Source organism: Pseudonaja textilis, chromosome 2 (assembly GCF_049901715.1).
Source record: "Pseudonaja textilis isolate UNSWEBS1 chromosome 2, rPseTex1.2, whole genome shotgun sequence".
NCBI lineage: Eukaryota > Metazoa > Chordata > Lepidosauria > Squamata > Elapidae > Pseudonaja > Pseudonaja textilis.
The window spans coordinates 31,998,173-32,011,140 of NC_141991.1; the positions used below are offsets into that span (position 1 = coordinate 31,998,173).

The window sequence follows — 12,968 nt, forward strand, 5'->3', positions numbered from 1 at the left end:
GTATTCCTAGTTGTGTAATGCAACTAGGAATCCAGTATCAAGATAGACAAGCTAGCCAGGCCACTTGCTTCCCCCTTTTGGCCTGAGAAGCAATTGTCTCGATAAACAAATCCTTTTAGGTTGCTCAAATGGCTCCTAAATATGAAATCATCACTGTCTTAGGAGCATTTATGACGGGAAACTGTTCTGATTGGGTACAAGTTCTGCAATGCCCACCCTTTCAGAGCCAGCCAGCACACTAACTGGAGCAAGTCATAGGCGCTGGGTTGGCATTCCTTGTATTTTTGAGCGCGTCACATAGTCACTTTAGTTGGTTGAGTGCTTAGGCGCACCTCACTAGAAACCTTGTGGTGAATTCTGAAAGCCAGCTAGGAGGCTCTAGGCCAGTCACTCTATCTCAGCCCAACCCAACTCATAGGATTCTTGTTGTGGAGGAATAGGAGGAGGAAAGAGTATGCCAATACTTCCCTGTAGGAAGCACTGAAGTGCTTCTGTAGTGAAAGGATTTGCTGGTAACATCAGTGTTGCCCAGAGGATGCCCAATTGGAGACTCCTTTCATGCTCCCATGAAGTTGCCCACTGAAGTGGTACCTATTTATCTAATCATAGTTGACTACTTTTGAACTGCTGGAACTGTTTTGGCAGGAGCTGGAGCGTGGGATGGGAACTCTTTTTGTCCCATGGTAGCGATGGGTCTCGAACATGAGCCTGCTAAATGTCAGCTCAGTGTTCTACCCTCATGAGCCACCACACTCTGGAGGAAAGAGTACTGTGTGTGTTTTTGCTGTCTTATCTATAAAAATAATAAAGGCAGGAAATAAATAAATCCTCACCTCTACCCCAGACATCTAATAACAACAACAAAATGAAGTAAGAGACCCTGTTGGCTTACAGTAAAAGCCAAAGCTAACCTCTGCCTCTTGATGTTGGTCAGTTATTACCTTGTCATCTCTTGTTCAGATTACTGTAATTCGCTTGACCCAGGGAGGCCCCTGAAAGACCGCCATGCAATTTCCACTGTTGGAAAGTGTAGCAACCCGATTGCTTGCAGGACAGTCTTATTACTGCCACATAATACATTTGCAATGAGATCTGAACTGGTTGTAAGTACACTTCCAAAGGCAACTCAAACTGTTGGTTATGATATATAAAGCCATACATGGCTGAGATTCTGGGTATCTAATCTATAAGACCATCTTTCCCAGATAAATTCTGCCTAGTCAGTTTGAGGAAATAGAGAATGTTCTTCTGTATACAGAGATACCCACCAATCATGGGATGTAACAGGATGGGACATGATATGGCATTCTCTGGGAGGTTTACCCACAACACCCCATCCCCAGGTGGCACCTATTTTCATGGTCATTTGAAAGTTTGATAAAAAAAATTTAAATACTGCGAGAAATTGGATTTTAAATCATTAAGCAGCTTGGCCTGATATCAGTGGGGCCTGACCTATTTACTACTCAAGATTACCAGCAGAAGCCCTTCTGAAGAGGTCCTTACAGCCAAAAAAAGCTCAATGACAAAGGTTCTCAGATGAGATACAGTTCTTGCTGATTTGTATTTGGTTCTCACTTTTAATTGTAAATTATTTCATTGTTTGCATTTTAATCCATGATTTATTTAACTGTATTAACTTTACTGTTTTCTACTTTTTGTTTTATTATTGTTGTAAGCCAACTTCTGTGTTGGAAACAGAGTATACATTTGATAAGAAGTAAAAGTAAAATGATCAATAGGTTAAGACTTGACATTGACCAAAGTCTAGGCCTTGGGGGGGTCCTTTGCGTAGGGAAATCTATAAAATGAACACTTCAGGACTGCAGAATCAGGTAATAGTTCAAAGCTTAAAGACTTAGTAATGATTGTCTGGCTTCAAACTGTTCCATTGGAAAATAAGTTTTTAAACTAGGAATAACCTGTGGGTGAAAGTAGATTCAAATGATCAAGAAAAGAAATGTATATTTACATAGTTTTAGGATCATAAACATTAATAAACTTCAACTATATAGAAATTAGGGTTCTTTTCTTTGGCTTAATTTTTCCCTTCCTATAACAAAATATGCACATATCCAGACACACCAAAAAGGAGGGAACATTTTTACAAGAATGTTTTAACTACTTTTCCAACAAAGTCCATTTATGCAAAAATGTTGAAGTGCAACAGAAATAAAAAACAAGGACACTGCATATTACAAAAAGCAAAATGCTTGTTTAACGCCTGAGAACTTCATTTTCAGAAAGCTGAGGCCATGCTGAAGTACGGTAAATACAACAGCAGAGAGCAAGTTAATAATTTAACAGCCTCTACATTTCTAAGCCCAAGCCATCAAGAAATACATTTGGGAAAGTTTCTCTGAAATGAATAAACGTAAGACAAAAATGACACCCAGGAAATATTACGTACTAATTAATGTGATGTTTAGAAAAAAAGAATAATATATTTAAACAAACAGCTTCTTTCTCAGATTGTGCATTTCCAAAACTATGTCTGTGTTTAAAATGGGTTATATCGAATTGCACAGGCTGCCTCATTCTCCAGAGATAAGATAAAAATGCAGCACCTCTCAAACAATTTGAAAAAGCTTTAAAAAGACAGGTATCTATAGTACGCTATCAAGAGAAACGCCAATATATGTTGACAAAGCTCTTCTGGCAAGCTTGATAAACTGAATTAGCAACTCCACTTTACAGCTCATAGAAAATCATAAAAAAGAGCCCCTCCCTCTATCTCTCTGCTGGAAGGGAAGTACCGGAGAACTGGAGGAAAAGGATAGTCTCTGACTTTTGAGTAAACAAAACTGATCATTCACCTGAAAACGTAAAATGCAGATTGAGTGGAAGAAACTGGAAATTATGGGTGATGCCAGAGTCCAATTCTGACGTACACGTCAGAGGATGACTCAGAATATTCTTGAGGCAAAAATAAAATTGGCTTCCTCAAAGGAAAGAACGAGCAAACTTTTTTCTTTCCTACTGTCAAACCCTTCTCCTGAGAAGAAAGAACCAATATTTCTTAAGTATTCTAAATATTTTCCAAAGACGCACTGTACTAGGATTGGACAGGGCCTAAATCACCCCAGAGGATGGTTTTCTTGCATTTTGCACCAATTGTTACAGCATTCCTTTACTTTGCCCAGAAGTACTTGATCGTATATAAGTATGACAAGCAAAAACGAACACAAATAAATATACATTATTATTTATGAAACTGGCTGGATCTAGATGACTTTCAGATGTACGTAAGAAAAACAAAGGACAAAATCAAGATGATTAAATTAGTATTAAGAACACAAGTTAAAATTCATAAAATTGTGAAAAGTGATACCCCTCTAGAGTTAAAACTCAGAATCCTCTCAGTCAATATCCACAATAATTCCTAAGAGGCAACCTCTGAGTGTGCTCAATCCAAAGTAGCCTTGGTAGGATTAATAGATGGAGAAGTTCAACAGGGAATATATGGTGGGTCTTCCATTATTTTTCTATCAAAACCTTGAGACAAACTAGATGAATATATACATCCAGCGAGTTTCCAGATGGTGTTTGGGGAATTTCTCAATGATCTGGAAGATGCTTCTTCTGGGCACCTTGTTGACCACTGGAATACAGACGCAACTAGGATTACTCCTCAACAGCCTCTCCCTGCCTTTCTCGGCGGACCAAGACGCTGCCCAGGAAGTGCTGTGGCTCCTCAGTTGACTCAATAGGGCATTTGTAGATTGAAGGTGGCCCGCTGAGTCATTCTTCTGGCTGGTCAAGTATCTGTCACCTGCCACACCTTACAGTGAAGTTTGCTTGTAAAGTGGCAGGTTCAGAAAGCTGCCAGTGGACATGGCAATGATATTTAGTTACTTCACTAGAAGGAGGGATGGCATAGTGCTGCCAACAACAAAGGGTACACAAAGGTATTGAGCAATGTAGACAGGGGAGTGAGAACTATGTGTGTGTATATACTGTATATGTGTATACCTGCATGGGGAGTTTGTATGTCATATCTGGCTGTGCGCACATACCTATAGGCCTCTAAAGTCAAGCCCAGAACATATGTTGCTTTCAGAGCCCCTGACAAATTATCCAGCTTTTGCCTAGAATAGCAGATGCTAAGAATAACATTCCTCCCTTCTATCCACATTCCTGAAACTTAAGTGATTCTGGACAGTGAAAGAAAACCTGAATCTATTTTAGTTTCAGTAATGCACTCTGGTGATAATTTGGAAAGGTTGTTTGTTCAAAAAAAAAAGCAAACTATATTCTAGGGTTAAGTGGCAAATCTCCTTTTCAAGAGAAAGCAAACATCAAAAACTTTAAATAGTTACAGAGAGGTATGATAATAATAGTGTGTGTCAAGACTTTCCAAGACTTTTCACTATCTCTGATTTACAGCACAGGCATATACATTATTACTTATAATTGAGTGTTAGCAAATGGATACAGGATTCCTGAGTCATTGATCATTTGGAAAAGATTTAGGTCTTTATATGCAGTAGATAACCCAACTACCTGAAATAAAACATCACAGGGATATATTTATTGAAGACAGAAACTTCTGGTTTAAAGGGACTTCTATGATGAATTTTAATGTGATGGTGGTGGGGGTTTGGGGTGGAGTGGATAACATTTAGCTCATTGCCCTTTCTTGCCACAAAACATTACTATTTGCAGCAGCAAAGCAGCAACAATTTTGAAAACCAACGTTGGAAGCATAGTAATCTTTTAGAAGTGCCCATATTCTGTTCACTCCAGAATGCTTTCAGATTTTTCAATAGCTTTTAATTTGCTTTATTGTCTAACGTGACCAAGAACCTTGCACTTTGAATATATCTATATAGTGACAGCATTCAAAACACCCACAAATATACAATCTTTGTTATAATCAACTATATTTAAGAATCTTATCTCTTTTTTCAAAATACTGTATTTCCTATCTAATGGATAGGGTAGCTAACGAAAAAGTTTAGATGTTACCATAACAGTTAAGACACAGAGCCTTGGGCTGTCTTCTCTTCTTTCAGAGCTTCAATTAAAAAGGGGGAAATAGAAATGTTTTCTTTAATTAACCACAGCTTGGTGTTACATCATGCCAAAGGTGAATGCATTCATAGCTCTCTTTTTTTTTTTTTGGTCACAGTGTCCTTATGAGCAGGATTTGGAGAACACTTGTAATAACTTGCTTTGATTGATTACATGCTATGAAATCAGTGTCAATTCTAAACAACTAATAGAATTTCTCCACATACATAGATTTGCCCCAATCTGGTCCCACGGGTCTTCTAATGCGCATACACTTTTGTAACCAAATCTATCCATCTTGCTGATGGTCATTCTCTTAAAGCCATGGAGATGGTCTTAAGAAAATATCCAGCTGTTACAGAAACAAGGGCAGAAACATTCCTTAAGAAAGAAAATAGTGTTAGGAAGACAGGCTGGCTCCCGCGACTAATGGGCTATAAGAGGAAGAGAAGACAAAATGAAAACAGACTTGCAAAATTCCGTTACTATATAGCCTATCTCAATAAAATATAATTCCAATCTTCCTATGTAGTCAGTTTCTCGATGTGGTCTACCTTATAGGGCTTAAATATTCTTCTCTTTCCTGCTAAACTTTCCCAATATTAGAACGTTCTCAATAGAGCTAGAACTTTGTGGAATGTTTCACTGGACAGTAATGATCATTTGAGCCTGGGCATTTGTGCCATGAATGAGAATTCTAGATTCATTTGTTCGATGATCTATTGGTTTGTCTGATTGACTATGGTATTCCAAGAGATTTCTCGGACACTGAATTTCGGGAGTGATACTAATCTTTCAGTCCTGCATCTTCAAAGTCCAACTTTGCCTCATTAGACTGTCATAGGGCAAATATTATCTGCAAGGGTCTGATTTTAGTAAATACATACATGTTTTTTCTAAGTGCTACCCTACTAACTCCATTATCTGACTATGCTTTGCTACCAAGCATATTTCCTGACTTGTGACTCCTCTGCTCTTGATGCTTGATTCTAAAAGACAGGAGCTATCTACCACATCAATGTTTTCATTGTCCATTCTAAGACTGGTTGCTGGATCTATTTTTATTGATTTGATTTTTATATTTAATCAGTCTTGTTTGTTTTGCACTTCTGGTTGGATGCTAACTGCATTTCGTTGCCTGCATCCATGGCAATGACAACAAAGTTGAATCTAATCTAATCTAATCTAATCTAATCTAATTTAATGTAATCTAATTGTCTTCCATTACTAACACTTGCAGATCATTTGCATTTTCAGATAGCAAAATAATATCAGTGTTGCACAGGTTACTGAATTACTTCCTCCACTTTAAAATAAATCTCATCTCCTTGCAGCTCAACCTCTCAATATATTTTCAAGACATACTGTAGGTTGAATAAAGTCTTGTTTCACTCTGTCAATCTGTTTTGCCATGTCTTATCTGCACTGTGGCTTTTTGGCTTCATGTCCCATGGATCAATTTTCATGAGGACAATGAAATATTTTGAGATTCCTATTCACCCAAGGACTGATTTGCCTTACCAGAGTGTAAATATTCTGGCATAAATAACTATGGGATTATGATAGTTCAGCACATTGGTACTATTCATGTAACAGAATAACAGAGTTGGAAGGAACACTGCAGATTTTCTAGTCCAACTCCCTGCACAAGCAGGAGATCCTAACCTTCCAGGCAAGTGGCTGTCCAGTCTCTTCTTAAAAGCTTCCAGTGATGGAGCACCCACAACTTTTGAAGGTTTTCCACTGGTTAGTAGTTCCCACTGTTCGGAAATTTCTCCTTAGTTCTAGGCTACTTCTCTCCTTGATTAGTTTCCATCCTTTGCTTCTTTGGGGCAGCCACTCAAATATTGGAACTCTGCTATCATGTCACTCTTAGTCCTTCTTTTCACTAGACTAGACAAAATTAATACTTACTTGTTATAATTTCAGTTGCCAAAATTTTAGCTATATGATTATCTTTATTTAAAGTAACTAATTGTACTGGAATCTTATCCATACTTGCTCCAACATCCCACTAATCTTAGCAAGATTTACTTCCAGTAATTGGTGGCTAAATATACATTTATTTTTTATCAAAGATTTCTAAGTTTGGGAAAGTCAATAAGTATAGTTACAAATGTTCTATGTTATACCTCCCTGGAGCTAGCAAAAGATAAGGTATAGTCAACTTTAGTTCCTACATCAGAATTTAACAGCAATGCTAGTTGCTTTGTGTATGTGTGCCTCTCTCTCTCTGTGTGTGTGTGTGTGTGTGTGTGTGTGTGTTTGTGTGTGTGTGTTAGTGGTGGAATTCAATTTTTTTTAAATGCAGGTTCTGTGGGCATGGCTTGGTGGGCGTGGCAGGGGAAGGATACTGTAAAATCTCCAGTCAGAGGTGGTATTTGCCAGTTTTCTGAACTACTCAAAATTTCCGCTACTGGTTCTCCAGAACTGGTCAGAACCTGCTGAATACCACCTCTGGTGTGTATGTGTGTGTGTGTGTGTGTGTGTGTGTGTGTGTGTGTGTGTGAGAGAGAGAGAGAGAGAGAGAGAGAGAGAGAGAGAGAGAGAGACAGGACTGGGTGTCCTAATCCCAATCCAAATGATTCACTGGGAGATTGATGGATTATATAATGTGGTGTTTTATTTTTGTGAGCTGCTCAGACCCTTTGTGAGTTGGGTGACCATATAAACTTGGTTAATTAATATATAAAATGTTAGCCTTTTGTTGTCCTTTCTGGAGGAAGAGAGAACTTGATAGTAGGCCACGATCACAGAAGGAACAAACAGAATATATGGTAGAAGAGAAGAAGTAGCAGAGCAGGCAGGCAAAAGTTTCTGAAATAAAAGCAGTTGAGTTGTACCCTTTTTCCCTACCTTGGTCTAGAAGAGGGTTATTCTCAGGTTGTACATAAAAACTAATAATTGTTTAATCTCTTCTCTGACAGCAGCTTAAAAGAATGCAGAACCAATTAAGAGCCAAGGATAAAGAGAACACAGTGAGTTACCCAGCTGGAATATAGCCAGAGAAAGAAGTAGCCAACACTTTTTAAGCTAACTGGAGAAATTGTCTGAAGTACCTCAAGGAAAACTGCAGTTACATCAGTACTGCCTTCTCAATGTATGAAGGGAAAGTAGACATTGTGCAGCTCTAAATCCTGCAAAATGTTATCTCAGTACAACTAGACCTTGACTTACAACCACAATTGAGCCCAAAATTTCCATTGCTACAATTAATTGTTGTTAATTTTGCCCCATTTTACCTTTCCTGTCACAGTTGTTAAGTGAATCACTGCAGTTGATAAACTAGTAACATTATTAAGTGAACCTGGCTTCCTCACTGACTTTATTAAATGGTCATGAAAGGTGATCACATGACCCAGGGGACACTGTAACCGTCATAAATGCAAACCAATTGCCAAGCATCTGAATTCTGGTCATGCGACTATGGGGATCCTGCAAAGATCGAAAGCATGAGAAATGGCCATTTTTTTCAGTGTAACTTCAAACAGCCACTAAATGAATGGTTGTAAGTTGAGGATTACCTGCATATGCTATGAGTCATTATAGTGCCAGTCACCAAGTTTTGTAAGAACAACTGACTAGATGTAAAAAAAAAATGTATGGATTTAAGAATGCAAAAATGTACTTTTTTGGATAGAAAGAGAATAATCATCATTCAATGTTTTGCCTTTAGCACGTATATACTGGTCCATGGAGACCAGTATAGGGATAGTGTGGGTACCCTAGCAAATAGAGTAGCTTTTTTCATAGATTACAAATGACCAAAGATTGCAGAGAACACTTTTACTTTGTTCCAAGGAGAGCTGCTAAATCCTACTTGCTATACACATTTGACCAGAGTGTATAGAGCTCACCCTTGCCAAACATACATTACCCATTTCTCCCAGCAACCAGAATTAGCATAACCACTTACTTTTAACAGTGAAACAGCACAAACATAGAACCACCCTCTGTGTCAAGAAACTGTATATACTCTCATCACTTCCATTACCTCCTACTTTAAAAGGAGCCATTGTTTCTTAGAATTAAAGCCAGTAACATTGGCTTCTCTCACTTCCTCCTGCATTGAACATTCTTTAGGAGCTGTGTAAATGCATACTGTGTTGTCAAAAGAATTGCAGCATGTTTGTTTTGGGGTGGAATGCAACCCTTGTCACTCAGAGCACCAAGAGCCATCCACTTCTTCCACAAGATGACCCTTTATCTGTTCCAACATTCCTTACCCACAGCAACCAACCAGAAGCCTCTAGGAAGCAAGATAAATACATTTATGTTGTTATTCTTCCACAGGAACTGGTAAACCTAACGTCTACAGTGCTGTAAATAAGATATGACTATTGTAACCAGTACCTTTTTATAGCTGTATCATCTACAAGTTGCCTAATTGTCCTGTAAATGTTGAGTTTATTGAAAACAAAATGAAGATGAGAAAATGGCAATGTTGCTTTAAAATATGGCAGTACCCATTTTAAAATATATTTTTCTCCTTTAAATGTAATATTTAACTTGTGCTGCATTAATAATAATGTAATACTGAGCATGCAAAACTCAAACATTAGGATCTTTTGGATAAATCAGGCCATTTCAAGATCTTACAGAAGAAACTAGGAAGAGGAAGGGTCAAAATGGAAAATCTTTCCCTTAATAGGGATGGAGGCCTCAAATACAACCTGTACCCCCATTTTTTAATGCTGCCTTTTCATTAGACCCCAGAAAGACTAAGACCACTTCAAAGGTTCACCAGGGAGGCCACTCTTAACAATCTACCTAGGGGTAAGGATTTAGAAATTGGAACATTTACATCCCAATGAATTTTTGCTTACTCATATATTGAGCCTGTCCAGATTAGGTGAGAAATGAAACTTCCCTGGAGGACATATACATAGTCCCCCTAACCAACTTGCTCAGATTGAAGAAGCTACTTGAATAAACAGTAAAATCTTTCGAACTAACAGGAAAAGAAGTCCAGTTGCTACTGGATTTAGCTTCCAGACAACTCAACCTGGATGACTGAGAATCTTCACCACAAACGTACTTCAATTGCGTATGTTAAGATGTTAGTTTCTTGGACAATTTCCAGGCCGAAAAATAACAACACATTATCCATTCATTAAAACCACAAGGCCATTTAATCCTGAAAGGCATTACATGCTGCACTGGTAGTTATGGTCAAGACTGTCTGACAGCTGCCTGATGTATTCAGTTACCCATTTTTTTTAAACTGAGCATATTTTTAATGTTTTTGCTTGTGTGTATATACTCCAGAGCCTTGCAGACTGTTTTGTTCAATGTTGTCTTTCTGATAACCAACCACGACTTAAAGAATGATGTAAACCCTTCCAGTGAATTTCTTTATTTCTCATATATTCTGGAGAAAGTTTCTTTTATTGTATTATAATAGTCACACATTATTCCTTAACCTCTAGTTTGAATATAAAATTCTGGGGCTAGGAAATTTATTCTTTTGAGTTTGATGTGATTTTGCAAACAGTTTTGAGTTTACTCTCTGCTGAGCTTTTGCAAGCCGTATTTTTCTTGAATGATACATCCACGTAGCTTCAGTTTCACATACTGAGAATACTTATGAGGGCAACTGGGGAAATCCAATGAACATTAATACTGTGTTCTTTCTTAAACCCACATGGTGACAGAGAAACAACTGTTGCCCATCCATGGTTTATTTTGATCATCCCCAGAAATAACATTAGCTGTCTCAACTGATTGGCTTTGTAATACATCAACAAACATAAGCTAGGTGGTACTGATAAATCTTCCTTATTTATATCTTTATTCATACTGCATTTATATATTCTGTGAGTCCCCTGTCTTTTTTGTCTGAATAAATGTACTGAGAATGCCCTGACAAACGGATGTGATCTTTAGGGCAATAATAAATAAAATTTGAAAAAAGAAAACTTAAGCTTAGGAAGCAGGCGCACATCAGATTCCTTTTCAGCATGTAAATATCTAGTGGTTTATAGTTGGTCTAAATTTGGATTATTTGGACATTAGCCCAAATTTATCCAGTCTCTGCTTAATTTCAGAAATAATGTTAATGAATCCAAAAGCATCATCATCATACCAAACAGGGTCACATTTTGATGGGAGTGTATTTGATAATCTCCGCTTAAAACCTCTGAAGAGAAGAATTTTCTTAGAATTTTTCTTAGAATCCATTGAATTCACCTTCACCGTGGATGAAGTACACCCCATATACAATGACTTTAACAGTTTTAATCAGTGAGTTCTAAATCTGAAAGTTTGAAAGGAGCAGGAAACACAATTCTACCTCCTGACTTCCCAGATATATCGTAATAATTTCTCAAGAAGGGAAAAGAACAGAAATATTTGGCTTTGTTTGGGGAGAATTAATGTGAATGAGGGCATGAGCTGCTTTTATTCCTCCCCATTGATCTCCATCAAACTGCCTAAAAATGCTTTATCTGTTGCAGTGTCCATCCTTTAGAATACCATTCTTTGTGAAATTCAGATGGCTCCAACCTTATCAGTATTTTAAAACTTAGCTATTCCCACAGGCCTTGAGCTGGCATCTAAAGTTAGTCTAGTTGCATAGTTTATATCTGTAGGATGAACTAGAACTTGCCATTGCATTAAAGATCCCATGGCGTCTATTTTTGCTGGGTTTTATTGCTATGGTTTTAATCTATTCTTAGCTGTCCTGTGTCATGGAAGAAAGATGGGCAGCCATATGAATTGTATGTAAGTTTGTATAAATAAATCTAACAATTCTGGCGGTGCAGTTTCTACCCATTGTCTGGTGTGCACTGCATGCAGTGGTGGAGAATTAAGAGCTAGAAGTGAAGCAATTACAGGACAAGAAAATGTGTTGAGCTGATTCTCATATATTATGTTACTCTGTTAGAAGAGGTTGCACATAAATCTCCTAAGAAACTTGAACATCAGGATATTTTAACAAGACTGCAATCAGTTTTCTCGCTCACTTATTAAAAAAAGGAGCTGGAAACTCCCAATCACCTATTTTACAGGAACTTTTCTGTCTGCTGCAAATGTTAACAAGTACAGGGGACAAAACAGATTCAAAAGATCTGATCTATCTGCTTCTCCACACATTCTTGCGGATGTACTATTTTCTAGAAAGCTAACTAGATGTATCACTCCATTATATGCGTCATTTATGTTCCAAGGAGAGAAAATTGTGCAATCAAAAGAAAACATGTACAAGCTGTTAAACCCAAAATATTCTGAGGACAAGAGAAACATCACAATAAACAGCTTCCTTGGATATCAACATAAAGCAGAAAGGCTGGGAAGAAGGAGAAACCATAGATGTGTTTCCCCTATGGCACAATAACTACATGTGTTTGAGTTTGCTCCATACAGCTAGCATGGAGTTTATTCCCAAGGTCTTCAGAACTCATTCCAGACATTTAGTCTTTGTTCAAGAAATAATGATGAGGCAATTTCTATGTATAGATATCCCATCTCCGTTGTCTAACAAGCTTTGTGTAGAACAGAACAAGTACCTCTTGTCCCTGTACTCTCATGTTCTCATGAAATGCATCAGTTGGGATTGTGTTTCAAATGCAGGCAAAAAAAAATGTTGTTTTGAAAAACTGCTTAGCATGTCAGAGAAGAGAAGGAATTGGTGGGGATGGAAAGAAGCATAAATAAGACATCGCACTTGGGATTTCCTGACTTGGCAGGAACAATCACAATAGTTACCTTGCAACCTAATCTTCTATCCAAGCAAAAGTTAGAAGGGTTGGAACACTTTAACTTAGAAAACATGCTCCTAATCTATTTCATAGAATTTAATATGTAAAGGAAGTACATTGAAAGCATTTTTCTTCCCTGTCATATTGACTAAGAGTCAATCAGTGAAGTGGTCTGGCAGTAGAAGGATGGACTTCTTCACACAACACTTCATTAAACTATGGAACCCGTTGCTATGATTTCATGACAAATTAACC

The 12,968-nt window shown here is 37.7% G+C and overlaps 1 protein-coding gene across 3 annotated transcripts in view; it reads right to left on the reverse strand.

The window, feature by feature from the left end:
* The window catches only part of FRMD4B (FERM domain containing 4B), a 236,349-nt gene that overhangs the window by 37,582 nt on the left and 185,799 nt on the right, over nucleotides 1-12,968 (reverse strand). The gene's annotated exons all lie outside the window — the stretch shown is intronic.